The 16699-nt window shown below is 51.7% G+C and overlaps 1 long non-coding RNA gene across 1 annotated transcript; it reads right to left on the bottom strand.

The window, feature by feature from the left end:
- Positions 1–5938: 5938 nt before the first annotated feature.
- LOC146892596 (uncharacterized) lies at positions 5939–15035 on the bottom strand. The gene is made up of 2 exons (XR_015003955.2): positions 14901–15035; positions 5939–6211 (listed from the first exon to the last, which is right to left on the bottom strand). It is a non-coding gene; the product is annotated as an uncharacterized LOC146892596 (long non-coding RNA).
- Between the last annotated feature and the right edge of the window lie 1664 nt (positions 15036–16699).

Below are 16699 nucleotides of genomic sequence, written 5' to 3'. Positions count from 1 at the left end.
GCCCATGCCTCCTATTCCTCTGGCCTGGCCTCTTCTTCCCAACTCTAGTCTGTATGGGTTTGGAAACCACTGAGCTGCCGTTCCTAGCTCCCGATTGACAAAAGCTGAAACTAAGAGGAGAAATTGGTGGCTGGCAGGAGATTGTATCTAGGATCCTCTCCTTTCTCCATGAGATTCCATGTTTGTTATGGATTAACTGTTGTTCTTAGCCTTTTATAATGCTCCTTCTCCTTTCTTCCTTCTTCCTTCTTCCTCTTTTCCTTTCTCCTTCCTCCTTTTTCCCTCCTTCCTTCTTCCTCCTTTTTCCTCCTTCCTTCCTTCCTTCCTTCTTCCTTCCTCCTTTTTTCTTCCTTTCTTCCTTTCTCCTTCCTTCCTTCCTTTCTTCCATCCTTTCTTTCCTTCCTTTCTTTTTGTTTGTTTTTGAGACAGGGTTTCTCTGTGTAGCCCTGGGCTGTCCTGGAACTTTCTCCATAGACCAGGCTGGCCTCAGAGATCCACCTGCCTCTGCCTCCCAAGTGCTGAGATTAAAGACATGCACCACCACTGCCTTTTCTTAAATCTTTTTAAAATTACCTTTATTTATTTATTTGTGTTGTATGCGCACGTGTGCTCACGAGCGTGCACACACCTTGAAGCACATGTGGAGGTCAGATGACAATTTGTAGGAAGGAGTCAGCTCTCTTCTTCCGCCGTGTGAGTCCCGGGAATAGACCTCCAAGAGCTGATGGGAAGCTTCCCTGGGCACGAGGCGTATCTGGACAGTTAGTCCGGAGCCTGGTACCTTAGCCGCCCAGGGTGCCCCTTTTCTCAAGTCCCACGGCAGTTCCTGCTCCACAGACACTCTGATCTCAAAAGAGGCTTGCCTGGGAAGGCTCTTAAGGCTTCTCGTAAAATGGTGACTTTAGGAAAGAGAAATTCCAGAGCGGAGTGAGGATTCTCTCAGGCATGTGGATGCAGCCCTGAAGTGGTACAGGAATGCTCCCAAGGGCAGCGGGGTCTTGGGTTCCTAGAGGAGCACGGGGGCTGGGCAAGTATCACTCTGGCCACTGACCAGGTCCAGCCCCTCTGCCAGCCTGCCCTTGCTGTCCGGCCCAGAACTTGCACAACAGGCTGTCTGGCAGGCACTCCCCTGAGGGCTTCAGGAAGTCCCCCTTGTCCCTCTTTGATCTTTGACTCTTGGTTCTGCTATAGGCCGAATTCCAGACAGATGTCCTCTCTTCTACCTTCTGTTTTTGGCCATGACCCTAAAGGCTGGAACTTGAGTTGTCCCCAGATCCCAATTTAGGGCACATCTTTTCCTGTGCTTTCCTGCATAGTCCAGCTAGAACCTCCCCACACCAGCCAATGAGGCCTTTTGGCATAGACACTTGCAAGTCTCTCGCTTGCTTGCCATGGGTTCTCCCGACAGCAGGCATCTCCCTAAATGTTCTGCCCACTTTGATCCCTATCCCAGACTGCAACAGACAAGACAGGAACAGCAGACAGAGCTCCCTCCCTCCCTGTATCCTCTGAATTGTAAGGTCCCTTGATACGTTACATGTTAAACAAGGCTGTGCCTCTAGGCCCTCGGTTTCACAATCAAATAATTCCCTTTTGGTTTCCGAGTGGAATTTTTGCTTTTATTTTTTAGGGTTTCTTGGCTTTTTCCTAAAAGCAATCAGTCTAAATTTGTCATCACACATCCCCCATTTCCGTGCCTCGGGGCCTCCTTTCATTCCCTCGGAATCTGGAAACCATATGTGTGGGCAGAAACCCCCCAGCATCCCCCAGCGCCCTGGCCCAGCCAGGCCCGCACAGAGCCAGCATGTTCGCGGGGTAAGAGCTAACCCTCCAAGCTGGGACTAGAAAGGGAGTTTCTCTTTGGACCTTCCCCGCGTAAACTGTGGATAATTCGTGTGGTCTAGTGGTTAGGGCTAGAACACATGGGTTCTGCCCCCGGCAATCTCTTTGACTAACGCCAGAAGTCTGGGAAAGTCCAGCTGTCACCTAGGGGACTCAGTTTCCCTGCTCACTTGGGAACTCACCGCTTCCCTACCTCGATCATCTCTTTACCTGCCTGGTTAGAAAAAAAAAAATCTTTATCCAGAATATCTCTTTACATTCTAGGTCTTACCTACTAGGGGACGCTGAAGCAGAAAGATCACAAATTCAAGGTCTGTCTGGGCATGGAGTAAATTCAAGATCAACTTTGACTTCTTAGGGAGATCCTGTCTCAGAATTTTACAAACTGGAGACAGGAATGGGGATACGGTCAAGTAGTGGTACAGCTACCAGCGTGTGCAAGGCCCTAGGTTCAATCCCCAGTGCCTCAGAAATAAAGGAATAAATAAATAGAATTTATTAGCTTGTGGTGTGACAAGCTGCATGGCCCGGGACATGAATATATTGCTTCATCTTTTGAATGGAGTTAATTTACTTGCCATACCCTGTCCCACACTGCAGGGACTAAGCCCAGGGCCCTTTCCCTGTGAGGTGAGGGAGGCGCTATGCCACTGAGCCACGCCCCCAGGCCCACTTAATCTTTCTGAACCTTGGTTTCCTTATCTATAAACCAGAGACTGTTATTATATCTGCCACTTGATTGAATAAGAAAACAAAACACTCAGAAGGGCCTCGAGCTAAGCCTACTGGAAAAGCCCAATAAGTGATTATCGTCGGTGTTAGTGACTAGTCAGAAGGTCGTCAGACAGGTGTGTATTCTCTGGCCACTCTCCTGCTAGACTGCCCTGCCAGATCTTCCCTGGGCCTCCCCTAGCTTTAGCGCCACAAAGATGCAGACCTTGTCCTTGTGAATCAGGGCTCAGGCCTGGCTGCTCTGTCCAGTCTCCATGGCGACTGGAGCCCCTCCCCTCCTTCCTTCCTCCAGAGCTTTCTGTTTACTGTAAACAGCTGATCCGCCCAGGGCCAGGCAGACCCTCTCTGAACCAGGGCCTGCCGCCCAGTGTGAGCTGGGCAAACTTCACAGGCCTTGTACAGGTCACCCCAGCTAGTCGGGAGGGAAGAGGGAATGGAGTGGGGACCTGTCACCTCAGACAAGAAACAGATGGGGTGTAATTGAAGAGGACCACTCCACTAGAGCTTGGTGGAAAGTCTCTGACTTGGCCTTAGGTTGACCTGGGTGCAAATTCTGTTTATTGACTTGTAAACTGCAGATAATAATACCTTCCATGAGGGAAATGGCTGGCACATGGGCAGATTGGTGATTATGACCGCAGCGCTGGTTCACACTGTGATACTGGCTGCATTGTTATGTCACTAAGTCTCTTCTACACAGGGCCCCTACACAAGTTCTGGCTATTCCTTGACCTAGCATGCCTCAATTACACAAGCCTACATGCGTGCGCGCACGAGTGTGCACGCACGCGCACACACACATACACGAGAGAGACGGAGAGATACAGGCAGAGAGACAGAGAAACATAGACATGTGTCCACAGCAAACATACATGACATATTACATGCTGGGTATGAAAGGAAGTTCACGAGTGCCCACCAAGGGTGACCCAAAAGGGTCCAGCTGTTTCTTAAACCCATACCTAAACCCGAGTTTAATGGCACTGGAGCTGGGGCAAGTGTGCCTTAGCCGCAGGGCTGCCCCCTCTCTCTGCACTGAGTCTCTGAGGTACCCCCTACTCCCCCGCTCAGTGTAATGCACTAATACACAGTAACGCTGTTAGGGCAGGGAGTCCCCTTTCTGCGAGTCGCATGTTCAGGGCACAGTGGTCTGGATGTGAGGCCAGTGGCTCCCGACTTTGAGTAGTCTCCTGGTGTCCCCTGGATTCTCCTGTAGCCTTGGAAGTGCTGGTCAGTTAGAAAGACTCCCGGCCTGAGATTTAGACTTGCCCTTCCTCTAACCACCAGACCTACCCAGCAGTCCTGGGGCAGAAGCTGGGGTTAGGCAGGGGCATTCGTTGATTTGACTCACTCCCCACAGGCCCATGAGTAAGTGCCACTCTGGATTTTCAGACCCACCCCCCTCCAGGACATGCCTGTCGGGGTCTTCCAGGGTTGGGTCCCTGTGGTTCCCGCGTGCAACACTGGTGTTTCCTCCAAAGCAGGACTTAGGGACTGGAGGCCTGTGAGTCTAGCCGCCTCTGCTGCTCCCACAACTCCCTCACTCACAGTTCTGCCTAACTGGGTTTTTTGCCCTTATACCAGTCTGGACTATTTGAGAGAGACGAGGAGCCCCCAGTACTGAAGTCAGCCCCACGGACTAGACTGGAAATCCCCCACTTCTTACCTTGGCCACTTAGGGAAATGGCCTCCTAGCAGAGGGCCGCATCCCGCCAGGGACTTTTTTTTTTCTTCCTGGGGATGACACAGAAGGCAGGGCAGCCTCAGGGACCCCAGACTTGACAAGCCCCTCTCTTAGGCAAGGTGACTATGCCAGACAGACACTATTCCCTCCCTTGCGGGAAGCAGGGTACCATCTGGTACTTAAGGCGGCTCCAGGAAGGCAGGGAGAAGGTAGGCCCATGGAACCAGGGAGGTACTGCACCCAGAGCGCCCAGTCTGATGGGACAGAAATGTCATTAACCTTCCAGGTTACTGCTTCAAATTATTAGCCTGTTTTTAAAGATTTGTTTTTACTTTGTATGAGTGTTGGTCTCCATGTACGTATGTGCACCGCGTGTATGCCTGGTGACAGTGGAGGTAAGGACACTGGATCCCCTGGAACTGGAGTTACCGGCAGTTGTGAGCGTCCCTGTGGGTGCTGGGAACCCAACCTAGGCCCTCTGTGCAGACACAAAGTCCGTTAAAAGCAAGGCCATCTCTCTAGCACCGATTGCCCCAAGTTTTCTTCTTTCTTTTCTTTCTCCCCTCCCTTCAGTGCTGGAGACTAACCCATCCTCAGCTCTCTCTTCTCTCTGTCCCCCACCCCCGAGATAATCTCCCTAAATTTCTCAGACAGGCATTTAGCTCTCTATCTTTGTGCCTCAGCCTGCCAGCAGCTAGGATTACAGGCTTGTACTAACAGGGCCAGCAAAGGGTTTTCAGTTTTCCGTGTTTTGATTACTGTATTTGTGTGCATGCACATGTGTATACGTGTGTCATATGTAGTATATGTGTGTGCTTGTCAGTCCTTCTCCGTTTTACTCCCTGAGTTCAAACTGAGGCAGGGTCTCTTAGGGAACCTGGGGTTTGCTGGTTTGCCATTCATCTGTCTAGTTAGCAAACCTAGGAAACCTGCCTTTTTTTTTTAAGTTTTTTTCAAGATAGGATTTCTCTGTGTGGCACTGGCTGTCCTGGAACTTGTGCTGTAGACCAGGCTGGCCTCAGAGATCCACCTGCCTCTGCCTCCCGAGTGCTGGGATTAAAGGTGTGTGCCACCACTGCCTGGCTTGCTCTTCCCTCTTTCTTCCTTCCTTCTTTTGTAGGAATGCTGGGAATCTGAATTCGGGTCCCCATGCTTGCACATCAAGTGTGGCAACAACACACACACATCTGCACAGCCCAGACAGGGAACCCTGACAGACCAAAGACTGGCTTGTGAACTAGTGCGCTCTGTTGGGGTTCCTTACAGGAATATGGGTGAGGGGTTACTTAGAGGAGCAGAAATGCATTACCAAAGACCACCCCAGCCTGGGTGACAGTTCACAAAGCTGGGAACCTGGAGCACACAGGTCAGTGTCCTTTCCAAGTGACTAAGTTGGTCTAACCCTCTTCTGAGTAACTTGGCTGGTTTCTGTTTCTTCCAGGAATCTAGTCTGGTCTCAAGAGTCTTCTTTACAACTTGACTCTGCTCCTCTGAGAGGAATCTCAGCTTTTATAGCTAACTATGGCAGGGTGGGGCCTACTAAATCTGGTCAGTTTCAGGGACTTCTTGGAGTTATTTTGAGACAGGATCTCATTCTGTTGCCCAGGCTGGCCTTGAACTCCTGGGCATACTTATCACTTGAGCCTCTTGAGTGCTAGGGTCTATAAATGCAAGCCACCATACCTGTGAAAACAGCAGCTTTCAGCTTTATTTCTTTACTTGTTTGCTTTGGTGGCGCAGAGAGTGGAAGCCAGGGCCTCAAGTGCATTAGGCTGGAGTTCTCCTCAGTTATAAACTCAAGCCTTAGGAATCTTCGTAACCACAAAGGCGAACAATGCGGTTTGGTGCCTTAGGCCTGCAGCATCAAGAGTTGAAATCCTGAGGCTCAGAAGTTGAGGGCCATCCTCAGCTGTATAGAGACTTCAAAGGCAGCCTGGGTTATGTAAGACGTATCTGAAAAATAACGAAAATTTAAAAAGGGCTGAATTTGGGCACGATGACACATTCCTGTAATCAGAGAAGTGGAGGCAGGACCATCAAAAGTTCAAGGTCATCCTTGGCTCTGTAGCAAGTTCAAGAATATGAACTTGGGTTGTGTGAGACCCCAGCTCCACAAATAAAATTAAAATAAAAAAGAGGGCTGTAGATCTACCTTAGCGTACATGAGGCCCAGTACCACAAACAAAAAGAGAAAGAAGGAAGGAAAGATGTGTGTTATATGTTGCTAGAGTTCAAAGAGCTGGAGAGATGGCCAGGTGGTTACTTCTGTTAACTGGGTGTGGTAGCGCACACCTTTAACCCCAGCACTCGGGAGGCAGAGGCAGGTGGATCTCTGTGGGTTTGAAGCCAGCCTGGTCTACAAGGCCAGCTCCAGGATTGCAAGGGAAACCCTGTCTCGAACCCCCCCAAAAAGAGGACCTAGGTTCCAATTCCGGTACACACATGGTGGTGGCTCACATGTGTAATTCTAGTTCCAAGGGATCAGATGTCCTTTTCTGACCTCTCTGGACATCAGGCATACACATACATATGTACATACATACATGCAACCCATATACATAAAATAAATATAAATTTAAAAAATGTTATTATGATTCAGTTTTCATTTTAGCTAAAAATTTAGTAAGCATAAATAAAAATTCTATCTCTTGACCCTCAACCTGGAGAGCTGCTTTGCCAGACCTATATGCAAGTCACTGTGTACCCACCATGCTTATGGAGGAGGAGAGACCATCTTCTTGAAGGAGATTACAAGGCATAAGTGGACCGATTATTTTTCTTCCTGCATTGCAAACTATAACTTAGAAAGTCACAGCTCTGCTCAGACGGGGTCTAGCTGGCAGGTGGGAAAACGACCATGGACCCACCCGGCACCTTGCTGTGGGCCTTCCTATGATAAGAGAATATATGGTGTAGAAATAGGAGAGGAAGAGAGACAGAATGGTCCATGTGATGTGGAAAGACGCAGAAAGGAAGGAAGGAAGCGATGAGGAGTGGGCAGATGTTGGAGGCCTGTTTGCCACCCAGGGCCATGGTGAGGGCCAGGCCAGGGTCCCTGTCCCACTGTAGCCAGGGTCTGTGTTGATGTTCATGGCTCCTCTTGCTGTAGAGTGCCATGCTGATTCCAGTGGTCTGGGTCACCTCCTGGGTCCATGATCCATGCTGCTGTTGGGATTGAACCAATCTGGGTGGCCTTTGCTACCAGCTGGGACCATGGTGACAATTAGACCTAGGCTGCTACTGAGGGCCATGTCTGGGTCCATGGTCTTCCTTCAGCCAAGGTCTGTGTTGGTGCCCATGTCCTATGGTGCCACCAAAGGCCACTTGAAGCCTGGAGTTAGGATGTGGGCCAGGCATAGCTGCTGCCTGAGGCCATGTCTAGGTCTGTGGCCCAGCTGCAGCTGGGGTCTCTGTTGATGTTTGTGGTCCAGGTTGCCACTAAGGCACACACAGAGGCCCGTGGTCTGGGCTGGAGCCTGTGGTTTGGTTGGAGTCTGGGGGCCATGCCACTGCAGGGGCCATACAGACATACAGACATGGATGACCTATGCTGCCTCCTGGCGCAACAGTGTCTTCTGGGCTTAGGCTGCTGCTGGGAGTCATGGCTGGGTTCATGGCCCTATAACAGTAGCTAAGGAGATTGACGTATGTGGCTCTTGTGGCCACCAAGTGCCCTGAGGATGCCCAGGGTCAGATCAGCCACCTGAGTCCAGGTTGGGGTCCATGATGCATCCCAGATCTGAAGGCCTGCACTGCCACTCAATGTCATGATGACATCAGGGCCAGAGCTGCAGCTGCTGGCCAAGTCGGGGTCCTACTACAGCCAGGGTCTGTGCTGATGTCCAATGCACCTGTTATCATCGAAGGCTGTGCAGATGCCTGAGATCGAGGGCCATGTTGACGTTTCAGGGCCATACTGCTGCTAGGGCAGTGGTGACACCCAGACCCAGCTGCTGCCGAGGACCGTGTTGGGGTCCATGGTCCTACCGTGGCTGGCGTCTGTGCTGAAGTCTGGGTCCTGCATTGCCACCAAATGCAGGTCACATAGAGGCCCAAAGTTAGGGCCACAGCCTGTGGCCTTGGTGGTGTCCAACAGTCAGAACTATTCCACCTGGAACCAGGATGTTATCTGGGCTCAAGCTGCTGCCGAGAGCCACATCTGGGTCCAAGGTGCAGCTACAGCTGGGGTTTGTGTGGATGTCTGTGGCCCGTGTCACCTCGGGGGGCCTTAGGAACCATGCGAGATGAAATCAGAGGACTGTGCTGAGCCAGCCCCGCCTTTCGCTGGCCTTGCCTCTTGTTGGACACTGCAGCCAGAGAACTGGCCCCTGCACGCTGGAGAAGTGGCCCCCACTCCTCATCACAGGCCAGGGTAAGCCGACCCGGAGGGCATGCATGTAGGGGAGCTGAATCCACCCCTCGCCCAGGGTGGGTGACCCCAGGGGCTCCGACTGATAGGCTTGACTACCCCCAGGCCCACAGCCAGGCCGTGGGTCGATCCACCCTAGCACCTATCTCATCTAGGACCTGCTGGAGCTGGGGAAGGGACTGGTCCTGTGGAACACACAAGATCTCCAAGACTCGTGGCAGCCATAGGATATCCCAGAGTGCCGATCTAGGGAGAATGGTGTACCAGAAACCAGAGGCCTTGAACTAGACTGGTAATTCATTGCAATGAACATTTGCCAGTAAAACCGATGGGACAAAGAGGTACACTCTATGACACACTGAAGCCTCCAGTGTCACCAAGGTGAATGAGGAGCTGCTGGGAAGACAAGAAAGAGATTTTTTTTGTCATTGTGTGCTTTGGGTTTTGTTGTTTTTTGTGGGTTTTTTTGTTGTTGTTTTTTGTGGTTTTTTTTTTCTGTGTAACAACCCTAGCTGTCCTGGAGCTAGCTCTGTAGACTAGGCGAGGCTGGCCTTGAACTCACAGAGATTCACCTGCCTCTGCCTCCTGAGTGCTGGGATTAAAGGTCTACGCCACCACTGCCCGGCTGTGGTTTTTGGTTTTATTATTGTTGTTGTTGCTTTGCTTTTGTTTGCTTACTTGCTTACTTTGATTTTTTTTCCTTTTGTTGGGGGTGGGCACAGCAGGAATGAGGGGCATATTGGGGGGGGGACCGGGAGGTGAGTGGAATTGGGTTGCATGATGTGAAACTCTCAAATCCATAAAGAAGTTAAATATAAAAGAGCCACAGCTGAAGTCCTTCTGTTTGTTGTCATTTTCTTTCGCATTTCTTTCTTTATTTTATGCATGTGTGGGTGCACAGGCAAACGCACGTGCCAAGACACACCTGTAAAGGTCAAAGGACAACTTACTTACAGGAGATTTTCTCCTCTTTCATGTGAGCTCCAGGGGTCAAACTCAGGTCATCAGGTTTGGGGGCAAGCCCCCTCAACCGCTGTACCATCTCACTGGCCCTGCTGTCATTAACAACAAAAAGACTCCATCATCATAAGCAAACCCCTGTCACTGGAATAGTGCAGGTTTACCATCCCAGAGACCCAGGCATCCTTAGCCTGCCGCCACAGCGCCATAGCATAGCAAGCCGGAGTTTATTGATCTAGGGGTGTAGCTCAGTTGGCAGATGGCTTGCCTGGCATACACAAAGCCCTGGGTTAGGTCCCCAGCACTCGGTAAACTGGCAGAAATTCATAGTTCGGCTTAGCTACAAAACAAGTTTGAGTCCAGCCTGGAATACATGAAGCCTTGTCTCAAAAAAAGTGGGGGTTTGTCAAGGAAGAACAACCACACAGAACCCGTTTGTTGGTGGCTTCTGCTTCTGCTTTCTGGTCTCCTGTCTGTGGGGCCTTCCTGAAGGCTACAGAAAATTGAGACACTTGTCATTAGTGACTTTGTCCTCACCCCCACCCCGCACCCCTCCCTCTGTGTGTGTGTGTGTGTGTGTGTGTGTGTGGTGGGGGGTGTCTCCCTATGTGACCTAGGTTGACCTTGAACTCATTATGTAGCACAGGTTCCTGCCTTAGAGTCCTGAGCTCTGGAATTACAGACTTGAACCATACACCAGCCCATGTCTAGTCAGGACAATCTCCTGACACGGAATCAGATCGTTTTCCTCGGTGTCCTCACAACGTGACCGTCTGGGTAAGTGAGGCAGGAAATCAATATGGCCACACCGGAGATGCACAGCCTAAAACATAACAGATTGCACTGAACTGCCCAAAGCCACACTGGCTCTCCTCACGTTCAGCCACAAGGTGCCTTGGTGGGTCAGAATTCTGACCAGGAAGACACAGTTCCCAAGGCATGTGGGACTCATGGGAGCCCACTCCACATGTCCAGGGAGGGGGAGGACTATCCTCCTATCACTCTAGGGAGAAGCCACCCCAGGACCCTCTCTGTCTTCGAACACGTAGCTTAGCTATGGGCAATTCTTCTAGAAAAGAGCTAAGACGAGGGCGTGGAGTTCTTCCAATGCCCAGCTAAGTCAGAGTTGCCCCTGTGTCCAGCTAGCCTGTGTCCACTTCCTCCTTCATTCAAAAGCTCAGATGTGGGAGGGAGGCTGAGGGAGAGTGAAGGGCAGCCTCAACTTCTAGCCCCCTCCCCCTCCCTGACAGCTGTAATCTGCTTGGGAAAATCTCCTCCCCCCCTGCACAGGAAAAAATATTAGTTGTCCCGATAACAAGGAAAACAAAATCCAGCTCAGGGCATGAGAGACTTCCTGAGGCGGAAAACAATGTCCAGGGAGAGCTCCGTGGAGAAGGGCTAAGTTGGAAGGCTGAGTGAGAGCCCTAAGGACACTGGTCCAGTCCTATCCGGCCGGCGGGGGAGGGGGATGACAGATCGAGGAACTTGGAAAAAAGATTTCCACCCCCCAAAACCTTGAAGTCTGGGCTGTTGAGCTGCATCCGGGAAATGATTCAGGACAGGGTCACGTCCCCACTTAGAACGCCAACCCCTTTGCTCAGGTGCTCTCAGCCACCTCTCTTCCCTCTGGACCCCAGTCTGCATTCTCAGGGGCTATCTACAGGTCCTAAGGGACTGTGAGTGAGGTAGGAGTCCCTTCTAAGTGACCACCTGATGGAAGCCACTGGAACCCCATAAACACTCCCTCCTTGCCCACAGCCACTTCCCTGGGTAATTTTCCACGGGGACAAAAAGAGTTGGACCCTTGTGAATGTCTTGTTCTTTGTTCCTGGGTTGGAAGACTCATTGCCCATGTTGTCCTCTGGGGCACTGGCCCCTGGGCTCAGTGGATGGGTGTGCCTTCTGAATACCATAGACTTTGGGGGGAGCATCCCCCCACCCCCGTTACACTAGCAGGGGAGCCTTTAGAAACAACTGCCCCCTAGGCCTCATCTCAGACCAGGTCGCTCAGGATCTGCAGGATCCAATGACTCCTGTGTGTGGCCAAGACCGAGGATTCTTGCCTTATGCTCCTGTCACCCTCTGGAGTGGTCACTTTCTGTCTTCTTCCCACCACCACCATCAGAACTGGACCCTCGGACCGAGGTGGGAGCCCCTCAGAAGTGGCCACTTAGGCTGGTGATCTCTGGAGGTGCCTGCAGAATGCTCTGTCCCCAGCTGGAGGCCAGCTGCCCAGCCCGGTAGCAGGTTCTGGGTTACTGCAGCCCCTCCCTCTGCCTCTCCTTCCCCCTGGGCAATGAAGCCTGGGGCCTTTGTTCTCAACCAACAGGAGTGTGACCAGAAACCCACCCACAGTTTAATTACAGTCCCATTCAGTGGTCACAGGCTGGGCCACCATCCTCACTCAACCTGCTCTGCCTTGGCCCCGTGGGGCCTCCAACCCAGCCCAACCCAGGGCTGCTTCCCCCCATGCTCAGGGTCATGCCAGCTTTGTTCTCAGGAGGACCTAGGTCTCCTTTGCCCCAGTACCTCCAGTCCTGGTTCTGCACAAAGCGTAAAGGCTGGGACCTCCCTGAGCATCAGGGACCCTGATATATTGCTGGTACTGTGTGTGACATGCGGCTGTACCCAATTCTGGGCTCTCATGAACTCCTCGGCATCAGATGTGATTTCTGGCTCACTTAGAAGAGATACTATTTATTTTATCTTATCTGAGGCACATGTATGTATGTATGTGTACCACATGCGTGCCTGGTGCTTGTAAGGACAGAAGAGGGCTTTGGGTTCCCTGGAACTGAAATTGTGGAAGGATTATGAGCCTCTCTATGGGTGCTGGGAACTGAACCCAGGTCCTCCGCAAGAGTCGCGAGTGGTCTTCTGAGCTGTACCTCCAAGGCCCCAACTCACTTTTATCGTTCATAATTATATGCCAGTCAGTCACCTGTTAAAGCCTGTGAGGACTATATATTCAGAAAGCCACCCACCCTGCTCTCAAAGGCCTTGCCAGACCGAAGGAAGCCCCATCACGGGGTAGTGCCACATACAGCCCTGACCATCCCAACGGCTCCCACAAGCATGGTAGGTGGAATGCTGTAATCGCTCCACCCATATTTGGTCAATGACTTTATATCTCAGGTTCGGGTGAGCGTGAGCACCTTCTTACAGCAAAGGCAGGAGAGGAAAGACAGAATGCGGTGTCCCCTGAAGCCGGCCAAAAAGAAGCAACTAAGGTCCTCTTTGGCTCCTGCCCAAGCATTGGGCATCAAAGGGGCTTTTAAGTGAGAGTGATCTTGTTCCCCTGGAAGGCAACCTAGGGGTTGGATCTCAGAGAAGTTTTCGGGTTCCCCCCGAGGAGACCGTCTTGGGTCTTCTGTTTCCCTCTGGAAGGGGCAGACACAGTCCCCAGTTCCCGCCACAGTATTTTCCAAACAGGTGAAAGATGCTATGGACAACTGGCCACCTGGTTGTGGGCAAGGGGAAGCCCCAGTGCATATCCCCAGGGGTACATCACTGGTCAAGGTGCTTCAGCCTGCTTCTCCTTAAGCTTCAGCACTGACCCTTGGCCTGGGCAGTGGGGAACAAGCCTCAGAAGCTTGGAGAGAGGGGGCCGAGAAGGGAGGGGGCCCAGTCCCAGCTGCCTAGCTCTGGGTACTAAACAGGCTGCGCCAGGGGCAGCAGAGATGGGGGCACTCCACCACCTGCTTTTCCTTGTTTTGTTTTCAGGGCACTAATTACTGTGCTGAGCTTGGAGCTGCCTAATGAGGCCGTTTGGATTTCCTGTTGTTCTGGCTTCCCAAGACCCTTAAAGGGCCAGCATCACACTGGGAGTTTGCCCTGGGTGGGACTGTGCAGTCTGACAGGAGCGAACATAGAGGGGCTGTCTCTGGGCTCAGCCTGGGCAGTGAGCTGAGGGGGAGCCTGTTTGGTTCAAGGCTCCTCTAACCCCCAGCAGTGCTCATCCAGAAGTGCCCTCACCGGAAACAGGAGCCTAAGAACCTTGGGGTTCGGCCAGGGCTCAGGGTGGGGTGAGCGAGGCAAGCAGGCCAGAGCTGTGGAGGAAAGGCTGGTGATGTCACCGGTGCCCAGACTGTGAGAACCACTGCAGCAGTAGGCAGGAGGGAAATGCTGTGACGTCCTGTCGTGCTCCCTCTCCTCCCACTGGAAAATAAACACTTGTTGTCTGAGAAACCTGAGCCACTTCTGAAGGGCAGACCGTAGACCAGGCTACCCCTACATCAACCTGTTTATACCACACCAGCAAGGCCTGCAGAATGCATGCAATCGCTTTGCACTTTGGGGTTCTCTTTGGCTAGCCCCTAAGGATCTGAGCACCGGGGATGTCTGGGAGCCCATTCACATGCCACATGCTACATGCCACAGGCTGCAGCTGGGCTGGGAGGCAGGTGAGGGAACACCATCTGTCTGCTTGAATCTCCCTCAGATCTGAGGCACAGCCTCGACTCCAGAACCTATCCTAAGTGCCACTTGGGCTGTAAATGTCCAGACTGCAGGTCCCTAGGAGGCCTGGCCTGCAGCACCCTCCCCTACAGACAGGGTGACGACATTGTTGTTCTTATACTACAGGGCCTTCCGCCTGAAGTTCCGGCTCCTAAATGGTGGGAATGAGGGTCCCCGGGACAAAGCCGGCCTGGTTCCCGCAGCCACCTCAGAATGGACGGAATCCCCATTGTGTATGGGCGCCCCATGCCCGCCCTCCCTTACCCTCACCGGACATGCCAACAAACAGCTCATTGAGCCTGGGGAGGGGCCGGAGAGACAACAATGTCCCCCAGTAGGCCATGGGAGTGAGCTCAGCTGGGGGTGGAGGCTGCCATGGAGGCTGGAGGGCGATGATCTCAGCCTTGGGAGGGTTGGCCAATATGACAAGCTGACTGAGCCTGGCCTCCCCAGTGAGGCTAAGAAGGCCTGGCCTCACTCTGACTGCCCCACCCCCATGCTGGGAACTGACCAGCACTTCCCACATACTTAAACTACCCTGTCCTACCTGATGCTAACCAGTACAGAGGCGGGTCCTTGGAACCCAGGAGAGAGATTCTGGACCCAAGAGGCTGGACCCAGAGGTGGACACTTCCTTTGGCCCTCCTGGAGGTCCAGCTCAAACAGATCTCCCAAACCAGCAGCCCACACTGTTCACAGTAGAACTTGCAGACCAACAGGCGAATGTACTTTCTAAGACCAAATCTTCGAAAGAGACCAGAACGGTCTCGACCAGCATTGGAAGTTCTGCGCAGGAGGTATCCAAGCCCAAAAACAGCACACAACTGGTCTAAGTGCCCCCAGAGCTCACCTTACCTTGAGCTTCTGTGGAGAACTTTTCAGACTCAGGTCTCAGGTCATTCTTCCGAAACACCTTTGTGGATTCCTTGTTTGATTAAACCCTGTCTCCTCTGTTGTCTGAGCCTCACTGGCCAAGCAGGGCAGCCTTTGAGGGAAATAGAAAGAAGCAGGGTACTAGCCATGAGAGTATGTGGTCAACCTGCCTCCATTCCACAGACTCTGGACCAGCCAGGTGAGGTTTGCAGGGACTGATGGAAATGGGGCGCATGTCTTTAGGGTTGAGAGGCTGCAGCAATGCCTGGGCATTCTAGACCACCCAACCATCCACCCATGGAAACCGTCATCTCAGGAGTAGACCTGGGTATTTTGTCCATTTGGTTCCCAGCTTCAAAGGCAGGAAAGTTTTGTGCCTCCGTCCTCTCTGCACCTCCCCACACGACACTTCCTACACTTCTCTGTCCATCACTGCCCTGTGGTGGCTGTACAATTGCCTCTGCTCCAGAGCCCACAGTTGAGGCTGGATTCATCTGCCTGGTGAGTTTCCACACTCTGACCAATAAGCCCACATCCAACCTCTCAAGTCAAGACTCTGTTCCTACCCAGCTCTGCCAGCAATACCTGCTCATTTCCTCTCTTATCATGGGCTTCTCCTTGCCCCTCAGGAATGTTCTCCTTCCCTCTTTCCAAGTACCCCTCTTGGGCTGCCAAGATGACTCTGTGGTTAGGACCCCTTCCAGAGAAGCAGAGCTAGGTCCCTAGCGTCCAGACCAGGGGCTCACAACCACCTGTAACTCCAGTTCCAGGGCATCTGACATGCTTTTCTGGCCACTACAGGCACCTGCACACATGTGCAATATGCTAACATGTATATACAAGCACATAAGTCAAATAAACAAATACTACAAAGATGTGGGTTTTTTTGTTTGTTTGATTTTTGATAATCCTGCCTCCATGAACCTCCGAGCCATTGTTCCACAGACTAACTATCATGTTCCTTTTCTTTTCTTTTTCTTCTTTTGTTTTTGAGACAAGATTTCTCTGTGTGGCCCTGGATGTTCTGGAACTCGCTCTATAGAACAGGCTGTCCTCAAACTCAGAGAGATCTGCCTGCCTCTGCTTTCCAAATGTGGGGATTGGCATATGCCACCACCACCCAGCTTCTTTTTCCTTTTTTTTTTCTTTTTTTCTTTTTTGTTTTTGTTTTGTTTTGTTTTGTTTTTCAAGACAGGGTTTCTCTGTAGCTTTGGAGCCTGTCCTGGAACTAGCTCTTGTAGATCAGGCTGGACTCGAACTCACCGAGACCCACCTGCCTCTGCCTCCCGAGTGCTGGAATTAAAGGTGTGCGCCGCCACCGCCCAACAGTTTTACACCTTTTTCCTTTTAAAAACATATTAATCAATTAGTTGTGTATGTGTATATATGCACATGCACACATGCACACATATGCACACACAGTGTTCATGTAGGGGTTATAGGACAACCTTAGGTATTAGCATCCCCTTGTGTCTTATTTTTTAAGACACAGCTCTCATTGTTCTAGATCCTCCTTTCTGCCTCCATCTTCCTGTAGGAGAACAGGGATGACAGACACGCACACTACTGCACTTGGCTTTTATGTGGCTTCTGGAAATTCAAACTCGGGTTTCTCTGTTTGTACAACTTTACCAGATGATCCATCTCTCCAACCCCCACATTCTTTTACCTGTGCCTCCATCTTGTCTCGCCACCCCATGGGCAAAGAGTCAAATCACTTAGTCCTTTGTGGCTTCACATGGTAGATCTCCACTATGAGGTGGCACTGGTACCCAATCTTT

This window comes from Myodes glareolus, chromosome 10, assembly GCF_982192425.1.
Source record: "Myodes glareolus chromosome 10, mMyoGla1.1, whole genome shotgun sequence".
NCBI classification, from domain to species: domain Eukaryota; kingdom Metazoa; phylum Chordata; class Mammalia; order Rodentia; family Cricetidae; genus Myodes; species Myodes glareolus.
Note: the sequence above shows the minus strand (reverse complement) of the source record. Positions and strands in the feature narration are given on the sequence as shown.